We start from the raw sequence: 21,284 nt of genomic DNA, 5'->3' as shown, positions 1-21,284 counted from the left end.
AACTGTAGCAGGAGCTAATTGGAGGATGGGCAGCCAGTGGCTGCCATAGATGGATGATGTTTACTCAAGGATGGATGGGAACTTTCAGGGAAAGGAAGGTTTTCCCTCCCTCTCTCCACAATTAATTGTCGGCCCACAATGATCAAGGTCCCAATTTGGGGTGAGTGTGCAGAGCTTTTTTTTTTTTTTTTAAGATAAGACTTTATTTATTTACTTATTGGCTAAGCCCTGCAGCATGTCCAAAGTTCCAGGGCCAGAACCACAGCATTATCCGAGCAGCAGCAGCACAAGGCCTGGCCCTCAACCTGCTAGACCACCAAGGAGCTCCTAGGACCTTACCTCATGGATTCCCTGCTGGTTCAGCAGGTTAAGGATCCAGTGTTGTCACTGCTGCCACTGCTATGGCACAAGTTCGATCCCTGGCTCCGGAACTTCTGCATGCCATAGGCATGGGGCAAAAAAATAGTCTTCACGGGCAAGAAGAACAGATCCTGTATTTGACCCTCACCATTCTGCGCTCAACTGAAGAACTGGCTGGAAGAAGCTGTCACCAGGACAGGTGGTTATTGCAGGGCGGAGGGACTGCATTGCTTTGCCCAAGACATTATGCTCAGTGCCACTCACATAGGCCCAGTGTTGAATGGGTGCATCTGGCTGCTGTGCCACCAAGAGGGACTCAAAGAATCCCTGATGGAAGCCTTCAAGCTCCATGCCAAACATTTTCTTTCAGGTTCTTGGAGCTGAACTCTGGTGACTCCAGAAAAGAAGGCCTCCAGTCGCCAAGTTTTCATACCTTCTTTGAGTGATAAGACGCAGAGAGGAGGCGCCATATGTTTCTGCATCGGTGCACACCCAACGAGCCTTCTGAGCCCTCAGAGCAAGGCAAAGGCACCATCCCTCAAAGAGGAGCCCCTTTCCAGAAGGGGATTCCTTTATGAGGTGGCGGGAGCAGCATCCATGATGCACTTGGACACACAGCGTGGAGGAAGCTCCCAGGAACCTTTATCGTCTTCTCTGTTCTGCATCATGCTGATCTTTCTTGTATGACTTGTGTATGACTTGGCCTTGGGCCTAGTGATTGGTGAAATTGGAGACGATAATACCAACCCACAAGTTTGTTTCACAAACTAAGTTCACTTTTTAAAACTGTTTGGTTAGATAAACCCACTCTGAGTACCAGCTTTGCCACTTCCTAACTGGGTCATTTGGGGCAAGTCACTTGCCTTCTCTGACTCATTTCTCCACTAAAAATGAGGAGGGGAGTTCCCACTGTGGCTCAGCAGAAATGAAACTGACTGGTATCCATGAGGATGAGGGTTCAATCCCTGACCTTGCTCAGTGGGTTAATGATCTGGCGTTGCCATGAGCTGTGGTGCAGATCACAGATAAGGCTCAGATCTGGTGTGGCTGTGGCTGTGGTATAGGCCGGCAGCTGCAGCTCCAACTCGACCCCTAGCCTGGGAACTTCCACATGCTGAACCTAAAAAAGCAAAAAGCAAAAAAAAGGGGAGGAAGCTGGGGTTCCTGCTGTGTTGCAATAAAGTCTCTGCAGAGCCATATGTTGGGTCCCTAGTCCCCGTACAATGGGTTAAAGGATCCAACGTTGCTGCAGCTGTGGTGTAGGTCACGGCTGTGGCTCAGATTCAGTCCCTGGACTGGGAATTTCCATACACTGAGTATGCAACCAGAAAACAAAAAATACTTAAAATGGGGAGGAAGCTATTCGTGGCTTCATTGGGCCTCTGATGAGTGATTGGAAGCACTTTTTTGAACAAATGTGCTCAAAAGTTTTCAATAAATATTAGATTCTTGTCTCAATTTGGTGGAAAGATGTATATCTCCTTGAGTTCAGGGAGGAATCAGAGGAGACTGTATTTTAAGCTGAAGTTACAATCACCGGCATAAGTCAGGCTACAGATCTTTCTATTTTTCCCAGCAGTGTGTGTGGGAGGATCTAAATGACACCCCAACATGTTACTCAAAGGATTTGAAGGTTTTGCCTAAAATGAAGACCATAATTTCACCTTTTCTTTAAGAGTCCCGGCTTTCCAGGACTTGCCTTTGTTTTGTCACTTAAGCCAGGGTGGTGCAACAGATAGAAAGTAGGCACTCCTCTCCCCCCACCCCGACCCCTGGCCCAGTAAACACTAGAATTTCCCTGTTTGAACTATGAAAGAAATAGGGAGTTAGACTCAAAGAAACAGCCCCCAACTTGCCACACGAGGGGGGAGGGTCCTTTTCCCAATAAGGGTTTAGGAAAGGAGAGCCTAAGGAGATTTCAATGGGACCAGCAGTTGTAGTGATGAATTTTCAGGGAAGATGCATTTACCAATGGAATGAATACTTTCAAATCGACCTTTCTCAGGTCACACCGCAACTTCCATACCAGTATTTATGTAATTTTTACAAAGCACTTTTGAGAGAGAAACACACACGTGCACATACACAGGCACTATATTTAGTAACACCGCCCATGCAGTCTTTGCCTTAAAAACTCCTATTTCATCATCTGGCTGGAGAACCATAGCCTAGCTGTGACTAGAAGCCCAGGGCAGAAGAACCCTGTGGATACAAGAGCCAACCTACCAACTGGAGCAGGAACAACAAGCACCACCACAACGAAATGATTTATTTTCAAGATAATAAGTGCACCCTAAAACAGCAGACAGTTTTTCCAATTTCAATAGTTGGAAATGAAAAGAATGCCATTCAACCTATGTACAAAATTAAAATAGACTCAAAGACCTAGAAAACAAACATACGGTTCCCAGAGTGGGACGGGGAGGGGAAGGGATAAATTAGGAGTATGGGATTAATAGATACACACTGTTATATTTAAAATACATAAACAACGAGTTTACTGGAGAACACAGGGCACTCTATTCAATATCTCGTAACAATCTATAATGGAAAAGAATCTAAAGCTGTACACCTGAAACGAACATAGTATCATAAACAGCTAGTGTTTAATAAACACTTTTTTAAAGAAAATAAATAGTTTGAAATGAATGTGGGGGGGTACAGTACCAACCACAGGCAATTGAATTTCTCAAAAACGTTTTATTTCCCCAGCCTTACAAATGAATCTTCAGACTTACTGGTCCCAGCAAACATTACACTGACTGATACTTTGGTCCACTAGAAAGGTTGGGAAATGGAGGAAGGTTCCATTCTGTAGTATTTACCAGTGTCTCCTCTTGTTGGCTTTGGGAGAGTGGTGGTCTGCAGAGCTATTGCAGAGCAGTTTGCTGGTAAGGCCAGCCAGCTCAGGGCCTCCCAGAACTAACTCCCCATAAACTGCAGGGGACTGCAGACTTCCGTAGGCTTTTCTGCCAAGCAGTATCCCTACGTATGTATGTTCATAACATTTACAGACGTGAGGTGCCTAGAGAACAGGACAGGGCGCTTTACAAGCACAGAGAAGATATGATTCAGAGGATAAGATTGTCCATCAGATAAAAATAATCTCATTTCTATCCCATTCTGGATTTTAGCCCATTCTTTATACTGAAAGAGAAGGACGGGAGAATGATAGAGACCCAGAGCCTTAGGAATTGACTTCTCATGAGCTGCCTCTCTTAATATACTTTCTGGTTTGTTTCAAGCCCATCTTTAAAATTGGTGGGAATGTAAATGGGTGCAGCCAGCATGGAAAAACAGGATGGAGGGCCTTCGAAAAATTAGAAATAGAATTTCCATAGGATCCAGCAATTCCACTCCTGGGTATATACCCGGAAAAAAATGAAAACGCGAATTCTGAAAGATACATGCAACCCATTGTTTGTAGCAGCATTATTTACAATAGCCAAGACATGGAAGCAACTTACATGTCCTTCCACCAGATGAATGGATCAAGAAGATGTGTTTTACACACACACACACACACACACACACACACACACACACATACACAGACACACACACACACACACAGAGTTGGGTACTACTCAGCCATGAAAACTAATGAAATTCTGCCATTGGCAATAGCACAGATGAACCTAGAGGGTATTATGTTAAGTGAAATAAGTCAGGCAGAGAAAGACAAATACTGTGTGGTATCACTTATATGTGGAATCTAAAAAATAAAACAAACTATGGAGTTCCCGTCGTGGTTCAGTGGTTAACAAATCTGACTAGGAACCATGAGGTTTCAGGTTCAATCCCTGGCCTTGCTCAGTGGGTGAAGGATCCAGTGTTGCCATGAGCTGTGGTGTAAGCTGCAGACGACGCCCAGATCCTGTGTTGCTGTGGCTGTGGTGTAGGCCAGTGGCTACAGCTCCGATTCGACCCCTAGCCTGGGAACCTCCATATGCCGAGGGAGCGGCCCAAGAAATGGCAAAAATACAAATAAATAAATAAATAATACTTTAAAAAAACTAGTGAATATAATAAAAAAGAAGCAGACTCGCAGATATAAAGAACAAACCGGTGGTTACCAGCGGGGGTGGGGGAGCAGGATAGGTGTTGATTAAGAGGTACAAACCGCAAGATTTAAAGTAAATAAGCTATGAGGATATATTGCACAAGAGAGGGAATACAGCCAATATTTTACAATAACTATAAGTGGAAAATAACCCTTAAAAGCAGTGACTCACTATGTCGAACACCTAAAATTTATATAATATTGTACATCAATGATACCTCAACAGATATAAATACATAAACAGATTTTCTTTAAGTTTTGGTAATTTGTTTCATCTTCTCTACCTCCTTCTCTGCTTCTTCCTCCTTCTTTTAAGAAGGCAGGAAGAAACTTTCTTAGCAGTCCTATATTGGAGTTCCCATCGTGGCAGAGGGGAAAAGAATCCAACTAGGAACCATGAGGTTGCAGGTTCAATCCCTGGCCTCGATCAGTGGATTGAGATTCCAGCGTTGCCGTGAGCTATAGTGTAGGTCACAGACATGGCTTGGATCTGGCATTGCTGTGGCTGTGGTGCATGCCAGTGGCTGCAGCTCCGACGCCTAGCCTGGGAACCTCCATATGCCACGGGTGCAGCCCTCAAAAGACAAAAGACAAAAAAAAAAAAAAAAAAAGAGTCCTGCCCTGTATCTTAGGAGACTTGAAATATTTATTCTCAATGTCCTCAGCTTCCCTTCCAATGGGAACACATTTTGAAAGATAGACTCTACCAGCTGGCAACGGCACAGACAGAAGAGTTGGAGATACAAAAGTCAGGAGAGGAGTTCCCACTGTGGCTCAGTGAGTTAAGAATCTTACTGCAGCAGCTCCAGTCCCAGCTACAGCTCAGATTCAGTCCCCAGCCTGGGAACTTCCATATGCCACAGGTGCAGGCATAAATGAAAAAAAAATTTTTTTTTTTAAATCAGGGAGTTCCCATGTGGCTCACTGGGTTAAGAACCCAACCAGTATCCATGAGGATGCAAGTTCCATCCCTGGTGTTGCTCAGTGGGCTAAGGAGCCAGCGATGCCATGAGCTGTAGTGTAGATGGAAGATTTGGCTCAGATCTGGCGTTAACTGTAGCTGTGGTGTAGGCCGGCAACTGCAGCTCCAATTCAACCGCTAGCCTGGGAACCTCCATACACTGCAGGTGCGGCCTTAAAAATAAAAAAAAATATATATATATATATATATATATATATATGTATGTAGCCAGGAGAGGCAGAGTTGTTCTGAGGCTGAGGTCACTATTAGGTCTTAGGAACCTTCAAGGACTTGCCATCCTCTGCTCGGAGGTTGATGTGACCCCATCACAACTTGACAGGGAGAGGGTGTCTCCTTTCCTCCAGCTATTTCAAAGCAAGTTACAGGTCTGCTGTTCTGACCACATCTCCCTGAGGCTTGAAAGCCCAAAGGAACTCTCTTCACTTAACAGTTAAGCAGATTACAGGGTAGAGGTTAAATGACAGTTTCAAGTGAAAAGCTCGTGCTCCAACCCAGGTCCTCCTTGGTCTGGTTGCTTCCCTGTCCTGCTTCTCCTTTATCACAAAATACTCTTGCACAATCCACCACGGGACAATGTTAGTAAACAAAGACTGCTGTCAGCCACCTTCCTGGAGAAAAAGAGGCTATTATACGGGTGTCTTAAAGCTCAATCTTTGCTGCCGGGACTTGGGACTGTCTCTCCACAACCATCAACATCTCAGAAGTTACAAGGGCTGGAAGTGGGGTGGGGTGGTGAGCCAGCGCCTACGCCTGAAGGGAAATGGAGTTTCTAATTATAAACAACAAACTGGAGCTTGGATTGGTTGTTTTTCTTGTCTCAGAAACATTCCACAGAATGACTTTTCTCCTTTTAATGTCTGATGTTTGCTGTTTTTTGAATTGGTGGGCTTATACACTTTAAAGTTTGGTTTTTAATTTTTGGTGACCAAGCGTCTCCTGAAGCAGGGTGAAGAAGCAGAATAATGAGGCTTTCTTTCAATCATGCACAAGACTAACAATTAGCTAATAAAAATCCTTTTTTTTCTTCCTATTTCCTCAAAAGGCAGTTCTCAGAAATACAATTCATTTACTGTATGTACCCTGTTTACCAGCAAGGTTAAAAGTTCAGGGAAAAGAAAGACATCAAAATATTTACATTAAAGCAAATCAGCGTCCCTAGTCTACTGCATCAGGCTCTGCAGATTCAGGATCGGCCCCCATGTCACGCTGTCGCCAGCAGAGGAGAGGAAGCTGTGCTCTGGCTGGCTGGCCCCGCACGGCTCCTTTGTACCCTCAGCCACTATTTTTTTTTTTTATTATTGTTATTATTTTCTGAGACTGCTGTCTCTGCTTCCCCTGCTTTCTATAGCTCTTTTCTTCCTTTTGGTAGGATTTTATGGCTTAGGTCGTTAGGACCCCGTCCGAGCATTTTTTGCTGATGGTGTATTTCTTTCTTTTTCTTTTTTTTTTTTTTTTTTTGTCCTTTGTCCTTTTAGGGCCACACCCATGGCATGTGGAGGTTCCCAGGCTAGGGGTCTAATTGGAGCTATAGCTGCCGGCCTACGCCAGAGCCACAGCAACACCAGATCCAAGCTGCATCTGCAACCTACACCAAAGCTCATGGAAACGCTGGATCCTTAATCCACTAAGTGAGGCCAGGGATCGAATCCGCACCCTCATGGTTCCCAGTTGGATTTGTTTCTGCTGCACCACGACGGGAACTCCTGATGGTGTATTTCTACCACTTTCTGATACATCTATTACTTTTTTAATTCTCACTGTTTAAGGATTGAAATAATAACCATGGTTGTCATTATTTGCTGAGTCTGTACTCTGTTCCTGGTGTTAGGCTAAGTGCTTTCCTACATTGTGGCAAATATTCTGTGCCAGCATCAGAAGGGTTATTCTCCAGAGTTGATGGATGTGGAAACTGAGGCTCAAAGTGATCAAACATGCAGACCACGCAGACCAAAACCAGAACTGGGACCCAAGTGATCAAGTTCCAAACTGGTGGAATCGCCATTTCTTCGGCTCCAGAGGAAGGGCGCTAGCCCTGACCGTGTGTTCAAAAGTTCCTTCCTGGGTTGTCCTTGCCTCAGGAAGAGAAAGGTCAGGGCAAGTCAGGTGGCCCTTACCTAATGTGAGAAACGCTCTCCCAGCTGGGGCAGGAGGCGACAGCCAGGCAATGGGTCGGGCCGGCCATCCTCCCCCATGGTCAGCATCTTGCCGCCGCACTGACCATTGCGGAAACCATACCGTGACCTAGAGTGGGGGCTCTGCAGTGTGTTCAGAAGAAGGTGGTGTCGGGGGCCCGCCGGGGACACAGGGCTGGAGGTGGGAGCTCACCTCTCCTCTCACACAGACACTGGGTGTGCAATGCAGAGCCGGAAGCACTTCTCCTGTGCCCTGTGTCAGCGAGTGGTACAGAGAGAAGGGGCTGCAATCCGGGTGAAGCTGCCCTCAGCACATCCTTCTTGCAGCCCTACTTTGTGCCCGTCACAAGCTGTGTGCGAACAATGCGGCTCAGGCCTGCCCTCAAGTGCTTCAGATGCAGGTGGCCCAGGGCATGCTCTCCCCAGTCCTGGAATGTGTCCCCCTCCCTCCTGTCTGTGTCACCTCTCAGAGTGGCTCCCCTGAGGTCCCCAGTGGGCCTCCCTTCCCCAGGGACCAGAGGCCTCCCCTTCGGTGGGTCACACAGAACTCTTGCATGTCTGAAGGGAATCTTTGGACGACCCTCGAGGGCTCAAGAAACACACCTCTCATACCCATTCCACACACAAACACACCTTCTCACACACACCATAGATACCCACACATGAGCCACAAGCTCCACAAATGCACACACACATGCACCACACCACACACACACCACAGGCACCCAAAGGTTTGCACCCCACATGTCTTTGCTCATGTGCCAAAGACACCCACACTCAAAAGCACACAGACCAGACATACACACAGAACTCAATACATAAGCCAGAGACACCTCTACCCACCCCACACATGGCCCATCTTCACATCCAGTCACAGGCACATTGTACACCATGTGCACCACACACGGAAACAAACACCCTTACCCGTCCATCCAGGCACCATACCTGCACACATGCCCACACCACTCACATGTGCCCGAGGTGCCCAGCTCACATCTACCACAATCCCCCCCCACATCACATCACATCCACCACACACACACACCCACACAGACATGCCCAGACACCACATATACACACCACTCACACATGTACCTTACAGGTACCACTTGCACCCCACAATACTCACACACACATACACACGCACACACACTCATTCTTACTCCCGTTGTTGACTCTGCCTACTCGAGGGCCGAGGGTCCCCACCAGAACCGTGGCTGAGCTGCCAAGCCCCCCCACCCCTGCATTCTGGAAAACATGGCAGGTGTGTGCAGGAGCTAGTGTGTGTATAACAACTTCTTGGGAAAATTAAAAAGCGGACAAAATATGACCTACAGATGGAGTGAACACAGATTTTCTTGTCCAAACCAGGACATGTTTGAGAGTGGAAGGCTGAGGCCAAAGGAACTGCCAGGCACTAACTGACATCCTGGATGGGATCCTCCTGGCCCACTGGCTACTTGGTTTCCTCCCCTAAAGGGATCAGGGACAGTCATTCCAGACAGACCAGAGCTGTCTTCTGCTCCCTCTAGAGGCTCCAAAGATAAAAAATAGCAGAATAAAAATGGGTAGGAGCTGGGGACAGAACATTAACAGTTTGGGGTCATGTATTCCCCTCATTTTGGCTTTTCCTCCACAAACAGCAGCAACGACCACTTCCACTGGTGGAACTCTCCTCCTGGTTTCCATAGCCCCACCCCCTTCTCTGTCTCTTTGATTCTTTATTTCTTTTTTCCTTCAACCATCCCATGAAAGTCGGCTCCTTATTTTTTCAACCCATGGAAAAAAGTTCCCAGGCTAGGGGTCGAATCAGAGCTGTAGCTGCCGGCCTGAGCCACAGCTACGGCAATGCGGGATCCCCAAGCCATGTCTGCGACGTACACCACAGCTCAGAGCAACACCAGATCCTTAACCCACTGAGCAAGGGCAGGGATTGAAACCCATATCCTCATGGATACCAGTTGGGGTCATTACCACTGAACTCCTGCCTCAGAGAATGGCCCTGCTGTGAGCTGAGGGGTGGAGGGCTGCCCTGGGGCCCCAGGAGCCTCGGTCAATGACCCCACCCCCCGACCCCACAAGCTTCTCAGAAGAATAAAGACCAAATTCACTTTACCAGCGTTTACTCACCACCTACGTCAGGCAGGCATATGTTGGGCTTTGGAGGTGAAAGGTGTTACCACAGAGTGCTGACCTCAAGGGGCCCAGAGAGCAGAGCGAACAGCTGTGCTCCTCAGTCTCCTGGGATCTTGTGTAGAAAAGCAGATTCTGGTGCCAAGAAGCCAGGGTGGGGCCACTGCCTTTGTGACCCACCCTCCCCAACCCTCCCACTTTGAGAATGAGGCAGTTTTCAGAGAACACGTCTGTCTGCACTCCAGCCCTTCTGTTGGGGGAGGCAGGACCAACACGGCCACTGAGTCACCCCAGAAGAGGCTCAGTGACTGCCACCTGCCCACAGGGCTGCTGCCTCAAGACAGGACAGGACTTAGCACAGATCATGTGACTCCCAATCACCCTGTTTTCAATGATGCTCTGGTATCTTCCTTCCAACTGGATCTTACTGATCATAGTCCTCTGTAAGGAAAAACAGCATTTGCTTTTACATAGTTATCAAATACGAGGAGGCAGCCTGACAGAGAGATGGGTGGGGCCAGACCACTCTGGATGTAAACCCAGGATGCACCATCACATTTTGTGATTTGGAGCAAATTAGTACTTTCTTTTCTTTTTAAGCCCACACCGGCAGCATATGGAGGTTCCTGGGCTAGGGGTCAAATCAGAGCTGCAGCTGAGGTCTACACCATGACCACAGCAATGCCAGATCCGAGCCGTATCTGTGACCTACACTGTACCTTGCGGCAATGCCAGATCCTTAACCCACTGAGCGAGGCCAAGGATGGAACCTGAATCCTCATGGAGACTACATCAAGTCCTTAACCCACTGAGCCACAATGGGAACTCTGATACTCAATTTTCTTAACAGAAGCAAAAGGATAATAATCCCACCTCTGAGGCCTGTTATGAGGACTTGAAATAATGTTGTGAACCACTGAATGTGCTGGGACTATTCTAAAGGTGACTTTTTTTTTTTTTTTTTTCTTTTTAGGGCGTCACCCACAGCACATGGAAGTTCCCAGGCTAGGGGTTGAATTGAGGCTGCAGCTGCTGGCCTATACCATAGCCACAGCAATGCCAGATCCGAGCCACATCTGTGACCTACACCACAGCTCACAGCAACACCGGATCCTTAACCCACTAATTGAGGCCAGGGATCAATCCCACGTCCTCATGGACACTAGATGGATTCTTAACCTTCTGAGCCAACAGGAACTCCTAAAGTTCCATCTTTATTAATCCCTTTACTTAGACAATCATCACTGAAAACTCAGAACCCATAAACCTGGGGAGAGTGAGACAGAGACACTTGGCTGAAGGAGGGGGTGTGGACTGGTTGTACCCCAACCTAGCCACGGGGATGAAGATGGCTTCTGAGGTTTGAATAAGTGCCGGGAAAGGAGAAACAGACCTGGGACGACAAGAGTGAGAGCATCGTGCACTGGGAGACCTCCAAAAGAGAGCATAAACCTCACACCTGGAGCCATCACTACACTCCAGATACCTGAGTCACTGCTAGACTTTCCCCAGGTTGACTCCCTTCCACTGGATCAAAGCAAACGTGACTCAAAAGTACTTCAGTCGTAACAAAAAGACACTGAAATCTAGAAATTTCAAGTAGAGCCATTTGTCAGAAAGCTTCAGCCCACGTAAGCGTGTTGCAGCTCACCTAAGCTAGGCAACCCGCATGGCTCTTGAAACGGAGTCAGAACTCGATGTGTGGATTCACGCAAGGGAAGCTGGACCCAGCTATTTCAATTACAGGGCATTTCTGAACCTGACGCTCAGGTGGGGAGTAGGGGAGGTGCGTGGATGGTCCCCATGAAGTTGCCACGTCAACTGGATTCGTTTTCTCTTACTGGCACCTATGATGCAAAGGGAAGGTATGGATCAACCAGCCTGGGGATGAAGCTACCTGGAGCCCAGGTGGGGAGCCAGGTGTAAGCACCTCCAGCCTGGTCAAGTGCTCGGAGCCCCTGGCTCACCCATGTTTTGGCTGTGACTGAAGTTACATGCAGATCTTCTTTCAGAGCAACTTGCAAAAAACTTAGAGAGACTAGCGTGAAAGGGAGAGGGTCTGGAAAATGGGGAAATAAGCAAATAGCACCACCATTTTCCAAAAGAATAGGTTCTGAAAACCACAGAAGAGCAGACTCACTCCAGCTTCCGGGCAAACCCAGAAGAGGCTTGAGGCAAGACTCGCAGGCATTTGGGAAGAAAGTGGTGGTCTCTGAAGAGGCAACTCGAGTTCTCTAAGAGAAAGTCATTCCATGCTAACCTCATTTCCTGTTTTGACGAGCTTCACCAGAACAGTCAATTAGGGGAATGCCCCAGAAAGTGTGTCTTGCTTTCAGTAAAGCATCTGAAAACTTCTCATAGGATCCTGTGTACGTAACAGACAAAAGATGGGCCAGGTGATGGTGTGACCAGAAGTCACAGTTGTAGAATGAGCATCCCAACGAGGTGTCGTGTCAGTCCTGTGACCTCTATTCCCACTTTGGCCCCAGGAGACAGCCAGGCTGGCCACCTGTGAGGTCTCAGTTGGACAGACTAGTCAGTGCTCCCTCCCCTCTGGCAAGTGTGGGCTGAAATGGTTCTCTGCAGCTCTCTGCACAGAGAGGCTCAGAGACTCAAAGGGGACCGGGTCGGTCTGTGGCTGGTTTTGCACCAGTTACATCCTTTGGAGGGAAACAGGAACATTTCCATGGAGATAGGGTCCTGTTCTATGTCCTTTCCCCTCACCACTTAAGAAATAACATGCAGGGAAACACTGAAGGCATATCTATCAACTTTACAAATCACACAAACCTCCGCGGAATAAATGGCCTCAAAGCATCAACTCACAGGAGGTGCAAAGCAGGGCTAAAACAAGACAGAACATATGTAAAGTCCTCTTAGTCTTTAAAACCCCAGTCTGCCGTAGGATCTGGGTACACTTGACTCTGCTCCATCTGCTATGTACTTGAGCACGGCCAGAGATGACAACACCACACCTCTGAGCCTTCCCCTTGACTCTTCCACTCTCCATCATATGAAGCTCTTTTTTTGGGGGGGGGGGGATGAGACAAGCCCGAAAAATCCCTTCCCTGCTTATGGGATGGCCTTGTTGTGAGGACAAAATCAGTCAGAGGTGGTAAAGTGCTTCGAAAAAGGGAAAGCTCTGAAATTCAAAATAGTATTATTATTTGTTGTAAGGTGCTTTCCCTCCAAAAAAAGAAAAAAAAAAAAAATCTGACAGTCTGCGAGCGATAAGCAGAAAGTGATTCAGCGCTGGCTTCTGCTTCTTCAGCTCTAACCCCACACATGCAGAGCTCGCGGAGCCCATCTCAAAATCCCAAATGCCTCCAACACTCCAGATGCCTCCTCCGGCAATCTGCTTTTCCAGAACTTCTTCCTGGAAGGCCCACTGTCCGGGAGCATAGTAATTGAATAATCAACCAGAAACAACCTTTGCCAGGGCCTGGGTCTTCAAAGATGCCACCGACAGAGTAAACAGCCAGAGTGGATGTCACATGACTTTGGTTGGGTGCTTAGCCTTTGGCAAGTTATTTTAAATTCCTTTCAATTCTACCATTCTTGTTGCTGCACAAAAGGTAGGCAAAAAATACACTCAAAAGGTAGGCAAAAAATACACTGCAAGCCCAAGACAGGAGAGCAGGCCTTAGTAAAGGCAACAGACAGGGATAATTACCTTAAACATCTTTTGGCTTCAGTGTGATTTCACTTGGCAGTTACCAGCATCAGAGTCTCCTATGCTGACTGGTAGAACTTTTTGGGATGATACAGGTGTTCTAGTACCTGTGCTGTCCAAGATGGTGGCCATAAGGCACAAGTGGCTCTTGACATTCCAATTAATTAAAATCAAAAGGATTTAAAAGGCTAGGTCCACAGTCACACCAGCCACATTTTAAGTTTTCAGTAGGCACTCATGGCTAGTGGCTACCCTCTTGGACAATATAGCCCCAAATCAACAGTTCTCAACATTGGCTGCATGGGGATCTATCTGGAGAGTTTTTAAAAATAGTGATGTCTTCCTTCCACCACCACCCCCATTCCAAATTCTAGTGTGATTAGTCCTCTAGAGCCTGGGCATTTGGACTCTTTGAAACTCCTGGATAATTCTAAGATCTGGCCTGGGTTCAGAACCATTGCTCTGACCACCGAGGTCTGCGTGAGCACTGCCTCCAACCCCCAGTCCCCCGGGCACATCCACAAACCCAGGACTGGGCTGGACTCCTGGCACTCTCAGGGCTTTGTCTCCACTGCCCCATGATACTTCTCTGCACTGCCTCCTCCTCTCCTAGAACCCAAGAAATGGAACCAGCCGAGGTGGAAAAAAAGAACCTCCACGCAGGGCGCGATCTTGGCGACAGCTTCATCAGTCTTCCTAGGGTTCTGCTAAGGAAATTAGCATCCAGAGCAGTTTGGCGACTCACCAGAGGCAAGGGCTGGCAGAGCAAGGATGAGACCCCTCAGAGAGGACACCTCTCTACACTACACAGTCACCTATAATCTTCCAGAATCAGCAAACACAATTCAATTGAGGCATGTTTATTAGCAATGCACAGCTTGGTTTCCCATGAGAATCGGATTATCCAGAGAGCAGAGAGCTCATGATCAAGTTTTCCTGGTGGGCCGTGTCCTGGCAGAAAGCCTGGTCCTCTCCAGGGCTATTCCATTTACCTCTTTAGTGCATCAGAATAAACGGATTCACAATTTCCTCATCCACCAAACGGTGGTTAGGAACCCAGGCTGCTCCACTGAACAGCATCACTCTGAGAAGCAATAAGATAATGGATCCAGTCAACACAAAATTACGGAGCAGAGTACTAGGTGCTGGGGACAGACGGAACCTGCCTTTATAGAGATGAAATCTGAAAGGCAACAGCTAGTTAATAAATGAAGAGTAGGATAATTGTAGGGGGAGGAGGACTCTCAGCAGAGGTGGTCAGAGAGGCCCCCCTGAGTTGGGGACATTTGCACTGAGACCCGGATAGGCATCCCATGCGCTGGGCCATAGGATGTTTTGAGATGATCTTTACAGTCTATTGACAAATGAATTCTGAGATGTGTGAAACAGCACAACATGGTCATTTTAAATTATTCTTGCATGTCTGCCAAGCTTCAATGTGAAGACAGACTGGCATTTCTGAAAGGGAACTCCTCATGGCCTCTTTGGCCTGGTCCCCAGAACGATGGAGCTGTCCTTCTAAGGGTTGGAGGAGAGAGTGGGACACTGAAGAAAAAAGGCTGATGTTTATGAATTTAAGGGACATTTAGGAGTTCCCTGGTGGCTGAGCAGGTTAAGGATCTGGTGTCATCACTGCTGTGGTGAGGGTTCCATCCATGACTCAAGATGTTCCCCATGCTGCAGGTGCAGCTGATTTTTTTTTTAATTAAAAATAAACATAAAATAACTGTTTAGTTGCCAGTTCCAGGGGCTCCAATGTGAAGGGTGGGTTGAAGAAGTCAGAGCATCCAAGGAATGTGACTGTGCTGTCTGACCATGATGAACTGCCCAGCACCCCTTCCCTTAGGGAGCGAAAACCCAGCAATGCCTGAGGTTCAAGTTCAAGATTGGTGATGACTGGAGGGCACCATTTGTAGGTCATGATCAGAGAGGGTGTGGGAAGAGCCTTCCAAATATCTCCTAGTGTTTTTCTCAAAAGTCAACCTGCCCATACTGACTCTAGAGAGGGCTTCCAGAGAGAGAAGAAAGGCAGAGCAAACAAGGCTGAGTAATAAGAGCTTTGAGTTCATCACGCGTCTCAAGCGCTCACAATGATCTCTGTGGTTATGGCAGGGTTTCCTTGTGGTCCTATAGAAATTCATCTCCAATGTTATTTGGCATCCTTTAAATTAATGTTTAAATATTACTAATAAGCAAACAATCCATGTTTCTTTAGTTATGCTTTTAATGAAGAGAAGGGGATTAGGACACAGAGACTGGCCAGATCAGTAGAAAACTGCCCAGACTAGACCCCAACCACAATGTCGCAGACACATCATCAGCAAACTCGGAGGCCCTTGGAGTCCCTGGCCGTCGGAATCAGGTCCCAGGCCCAACTTGTCCCCTGCACTCCAGCTGTGGGCAGCAGGTGGAGGTGCTGGAGGGGCTGAGTCCTGATTTTTCTGTGCCTGTGTCATTTTCGAGCAAGTGTGTCATAGGGCTTCCTGTTTCATCTCCCAGTTATTCTGAAACAAAAACATGCATGAAAAACACAGGTCACTGCCAACCGCACTGAGACACAGTCACTCCAGTACATGGAAACCGAAAAGGGAAAGACAGATCATAAATGCCACAGTAAGCCAGGGGATTGAATTTATCAGCATCGATTCAAATAGAGATAATCAACAAAAATTTCGGTGGTGATGGCAGGGCGTGGGGGTAGGGCGGGGAATGGGGCATCTGTTTAAAAATAATTCAGAAGAGACGGTAAAGGCAGGTGTTCCCAGAAGCCCACTGTCTGTTTACTGAAAAGATGAAGTCAATTGTGACCCTCTGGGTCCAAATCTAAGCTGGGGGCACACGTAGGCCCACCCCGCCCCCCACATGCTTCTGTTGGTCGAGCCAAAGATGCACACACGACTTTGAGGACAACCCCTGTGTTTGCCCAGGTGATGCCCTGGGCACCCCTCCTCAAGGGTCCAAAGAGACTTAAAAGAGGTGACCATAGAATTGTACCCCAATAAGAGCATGGATGCAGAGGATGGTGGCTGAACCTCTGGTCCCCTCTCCTCATTCCAGCCAAGAGAGTTGGCCTCTCAGGGATATCAAAGCATCCTGAGCAGATAAGCTTGTGCGGGGCAGCCTCAGGGAGGTGAGGGGAAGGAAAGTCGGGAAGGGGATGGGGGTGGGGTGGGGACTTGAGCAAGCAAAGACCCTGAGCACAGCACAGGGCTGAGAACAGCTCCCATGACTGTGGTTCTATTAAATCACCCACATGGTTTGGCTCCCAAGCAGCCCGTCGCTTGCGGAAACTCATTCTTAGTTCTTCCAAATAAGCGAAGGGAAGTTTCCAGAGACAGACAGAGGGTAAGGATGGTTCAGAAATATGAATGGCGCCATCTCCCCCAAAGAGACCTCCATGCCAGCTCTGCACTGTAATCTGCTGTTCAGATACTTGGAGGAGGAAGAGAGGGTGGAAAGACTACTGCCATGGGAACAAGTTCAAAGCCATACCTGCCCTCTATCCCCAGCCATGTTCTCTGACTAGCCACTACTGAGGGCACAGAAGGGATGGGCACTGCCCATGACTGCTCAGAGCTTCCTTACAGTCACCACCATGCCCTCAACATGCCACCTGCCCCAGATGCCATTCTGTGTTCATGAGGAAAGCCAGCTGCCCTGGCCCCTCCCCCTTTCCTGACTTGTTAATGGCACAAAATTTTTTGCAAAAACGTTGGGATGCAGTGGGAGGGCTGCATGATTTTGCAAAAGCTCCTTCCCTCCCTGAGAGATTTGTTTCCAAGGTACTATGAGCAGGCAGAAGGTTCCGAGGAATTAAGAAATGAAGATAGCCATTTAAATTAATTTCTTGAGCGCTTTCCAAACATGTCTAGAGCAGAACCCCTCTTGTACAGGAGCCTGTGCCAGTGGGGTTCCACTGGGCAGCAGAGAGCACAGCTTCTCTTAGACTGAGACCTTGCAACACTCACAGAGTCTGTATATATTTCTTGAAACTCTGTATTGTTTTTCTTCAATCTCTTTCCCCTAATGCCTTGCACATAAGAGTTAGCTGATGCACACAAATTCCCACAGCCTTTATTTTTTCTTCAAAGGCCTCATAGACTAGTGGTAGTGAAATACCAGACTTTCTGAGAAGCGACGAACCCAGCTGTGGGGTTGCTAACATTCTGGGGACCTGCTGGGAAAACCAGCTTCCTGATTTGTGTCCTATGAGCTAGCATTTTCTAATGTGACTTAATATCCAAATCTGGGCCCAAGATTTTATACTCAGTACCTTCCTGGGTGGGCAAAGAGAAAGAGGAACTAAGAAATGCATCAGTGGCTGACATGGGTGGCGAGGGAAACCTGGTTCCTTTCATTTGAAATAGAGAGGCAGCTTAGGAACCTATACACTCCTTCTGAGTGGGAGGAAAAACCGAAGTGCAAGAGCCCAGCCAGGACTTGGTACAGACCCACCACCCACCATGTGGACTTGGACCAAAATCACAGAGTGAGGCGTGGCAGGGCCAGTAGGGTCATCTGGTCAACCTTCATTTTACAGACCCACAGAGTGAGGAAGTCAGCAATCTAAAATTGCACTGGGAAAGACACTGGTGGGGCCAAGGCCTGGGTCTCTCCTGCCTGCATCCCTAGATTCTGAAAACCAGCTTTCCACTGTAACACCTGAGCTAGCTTGTGTGGGAGTTTTGCATGCAAAAGTCAATCCCAAGTGACTCCTTGCTGAACTGGCTGTCTAGTTATCATTGAAGAAACTCAAAATGGTGCACCCAGGAACTTGAAATGACTTGCCCCTAACTCAGAGCTGATCACACATGTGGCATTCCATATCCTCAGGGACATTAGGAGGGGGTAGAGACCATCTGTGCCTCTCCCCTGTTGGGATATTCTTAGAGAAGCTTCTGGTCACATGCCACTCCCTAATTCTTACTCCCAGCTTGGCTGATCTATGCTGGTCTTGAAGGTTTCTAGAATTCAGGGGTCCCCCATTATATCTCCCCACTGTGCATACCCAGCTTTGCTCTCCTTTGGATCTGAAGGATGGCCTCCGAGTCACATATATCACACTGTGAATATGAGTCCTCCTCAGGGGCCAGAATTGTAGCCCGGGCAATCTTCTGGATGCTCCCCAAGCCATTTCTTAGCATGGGAAACTGAAGAGGGGAGTGAACAGTAGCTCAGACACCCATCCGTGGACCGGATGGGTCACTGGTCAGGGTATCTCTTCTCAGTTCCATCCAAGCCTCTAGTTCCCTGGCAGTAAGTACCAAGGCAGAAAGGGAAGCAAGAAGCACAAAGTTCAACCTGCTATAACATCCACGGCACTGCCAACACCTCAGTGCTGAAAGGCCAAACCAAAGTCCCCAGCCACCCACGTGCAAAATACACCAAGGGCTCTATCCATGCTTGGGAAAAAGATGGGCCAGGCGCTCACATCCTGTTCATGTTGACTCATGTTGGATTCAGACAGGGTTGGAAGCCAACTTTTTGAGCTTCTGAAACAGCTGCCAGGAGGGTAGGGTGCACTCAGTAAGCCAAGGGGCTCACTCTCAGAGGTCCACTGCTTTTACTTCTCAGAAAGTTAAAACCTAGAGGACACACTCAAAAACATCCACTGCTTATCACAGACTCATTTTAAAGTAAGTGATATGGATCCCAAGTGTAAATGATTAGGCTTTTGTGTTGTTAAAGATGTCAGAGCAGGAGAGAGGGGAGCCACACTTGAGGGGCCTCCTTCTCTTGTGTCTGAGGGGGAGCTCCCTCTTTTAGAACTAAAGCCACATAACCCTGAGCAGACTTAGCACCTTTCCCGGGGGGACCTCCCCTGAGAAGCAGTTTTTGCCAAGTGTTCCACACATCATTACAAACCTACCCATGGTTCAGAAAGGCTTGTACTCCAACACCCGATGAGCAGAGTACAAGCCTGCCCCAGGGTCCCCTGAACACAGCCAGGTCCTCTCAGCCACCCTTTGTTGACCTCATCCCATCTGCCGAATACCGCTTCCAAAGTGTGCTCTCCCTTTATCATCCTCCCTTTAGCATCCACCCTCTCAGGCTGCTGCTATAAGGAGCACCTCTCTCACCTGGGAGGCAGGGGACCTTCGACAATCAGCTGGTACCTGGTGGTGCCCAGCCCCCAGTCCAGCATCCTGATCCTGACCTTCTGCCTCTTTCTGGGATGAACAGGAGGTCACACCCTGAACTCCTGAGGCTCTCTGCAGTTTGTTCACCTTTTGGTACTGAGAGGCACCCAGTTTAGCCAAAAGGTGGAAATGGAGACAAGGCTGGGCAACCCAAGTGCTGGGCTTCACTGGAGTACTTCCTGGGCCAGTCATCCCATCCCCCTCACCCTGGCCACTTTCTCTACTGATAAGATAAAGCCCACTTTTCAAAGAACTGAAGCTCAAAAACACTTTAGCAGATCTACAGTCTGGGTAATGTTGTAAAAGGTCAAAATTACAGGTAACCCAGCTATACCATCACTGAGAGATGCAAAGGACCTCGGAAGGGCTGGTTTTACCTCTAGAGCTGGGCTAGAACACATGAAGGGAATCTCAGCCTTTGAGGGAAAATGGAGGCAACCTACAGGCTTTTAGGTTTTCCCACCACCCATGGCCCTAACCAGTGGTTCTCAAACATGGATCCCTGGACCAGCAGCATCACCCAAGAATTTTTAGAAATGCAAATGTTCAGGCCCTGACCTTCTAAATTGGACACTCTGGTGATGGGATGGAGGAACGTCTGTTTGCACAAGCCCCCAGGTGATTCAGATGCACACCCAATCATCACTGATACTGAGTGAGACTTGGGCAGAGGGCTCAGTCCCAGGGACAATGGTGACTGCAGGGTGGCCGCTTTCTGATGGTCTCAGTTTGGTCAACTGTACCCAAGCTTGTCCCTGGATGGCTCTCCCGAGATCCCCACAATGGGAGGAAAGAGCAAGTCACCAGGGAGCCATCTGAGACTTTCCACAAGTTCTCAGGGTGACCTGGGGAGAAAGGTCAGCACAGTTCCTCCCTTGATCCCCTTTTCCAGATGCTGCTCATCAGTATAGCGTGGGACTGAGCACCGTGGGGTACCCCACCTCCCCTAGGGATTTCCCCCTCGTCATCCTCACCAAGCCTCACCTCCCACACTGGAGCCCGCCTCTCCCCCACTCTCTCTGCCTGGGGAGAATTCTTGAGCCATCAGTGTCTATTGGCATCTCTCTCAAAGAGGACAGAAAACGTCTTCACCAGCTCGACCCTCCTCACTGCCACCCTGGAAGGGAGGGGTGGTGCAGAACGCACCCTGCCTCTGGGCCCTGTTCACTCTGACACCCAAGGATGCCCAGGTGGGACGCGCCGGCCAAAGGCTCACAGCTGGACAAGTAGGAAGCAACACGAGGACAGGCCAAAAAAAAAAAAAAAAAAGTTAAAAAAATAGTTTGTTTATCATTAACAAAAAAAAAAAAAAACTAACCTCATACAGGAAGTCTGAGAAGAAGAAGAAGAAAAACACAAGCCCAGGCTCGACACTAAAAGTGGCAGCACGTTGGTTACAGATCAAATGAGGGCTCCTCGGTTTCCACGTCCCACTTTGCAGGGGGCGGTGGGAGCGGGCAGGGTAGGGGCCCGGGTGAAGGTGGGGGCTTGCAAACAGCAGGGATGGGGCCAAAAGGGCACTGAGAGTCACGAGGCACAGCTTTACCAGACGTAGGGCAGGGTGTGTGGTAGCTAGGGGTCCGGTCCAGGGCCCTCTCTGCAGGTGCGGCTGTCCCAGCCAGACCTGGGGAAGGCGACACCTAAGATGGAAACTGACCCCTGAGAGCTTCCCACGCACCCGCCTCTCCTGCCCGGCGAGCAGCCCCTTGTGTGTTTCAGGTCGAGACAGGAGTTACCAGAACTTGATCGTCGCCCTCCCCCACCCCCCCACCCGCCCCCTACTCCTTCCAGAAGGGCAACA

General features: G+C 48.4%; 2 long non-coding RNA genes across 14 annotated transcripts in view; both read right to left on the bottom strand.

Moving 5' to 3' along the window:
* LOC106509733 overlaps positions 1-21,284 on the bottom strand; it is a 283,958-nt gene that overhangs the window by 201,415 nt on the left and 61,259 nt on the right. The gene's annotated exons all lie outside the window — the stretch shown is intronic.
* The window catches only part of LOC110259966, a 36,240-nt gene continuing 30,505 nt past the window's right edge, over positions 15,550-21,284 (bottom strand). Inside the window, exon 2 of the long non-coding RNA XR_002342503.1 lies at positions 15,550-15,847. This is a non-coding gene — a long non-coding RNA (uncharacterized LOC110259966). The remainder of the gene's footprint in view (positions 15,848-21,284) is intronic.

The sequence above is a fragment of the Sus scrofa genome, chromosome 3 (assembly GCF_000003025.6).
Source record: "Sus scrofa isolate TJ Tabasco breed Duroc chromosome 3, Sscrofa11.1, whole genome shotgun sequence".
Lineage (NCBI taxonomy): Eukaryota > Metazoa > Chordata > Mammalia > Artiodactyla > Suidae > Sus > Sus scrofa.
This window is presented reverse-complemented; position numbering and strand designations above follow the sequence as displayed.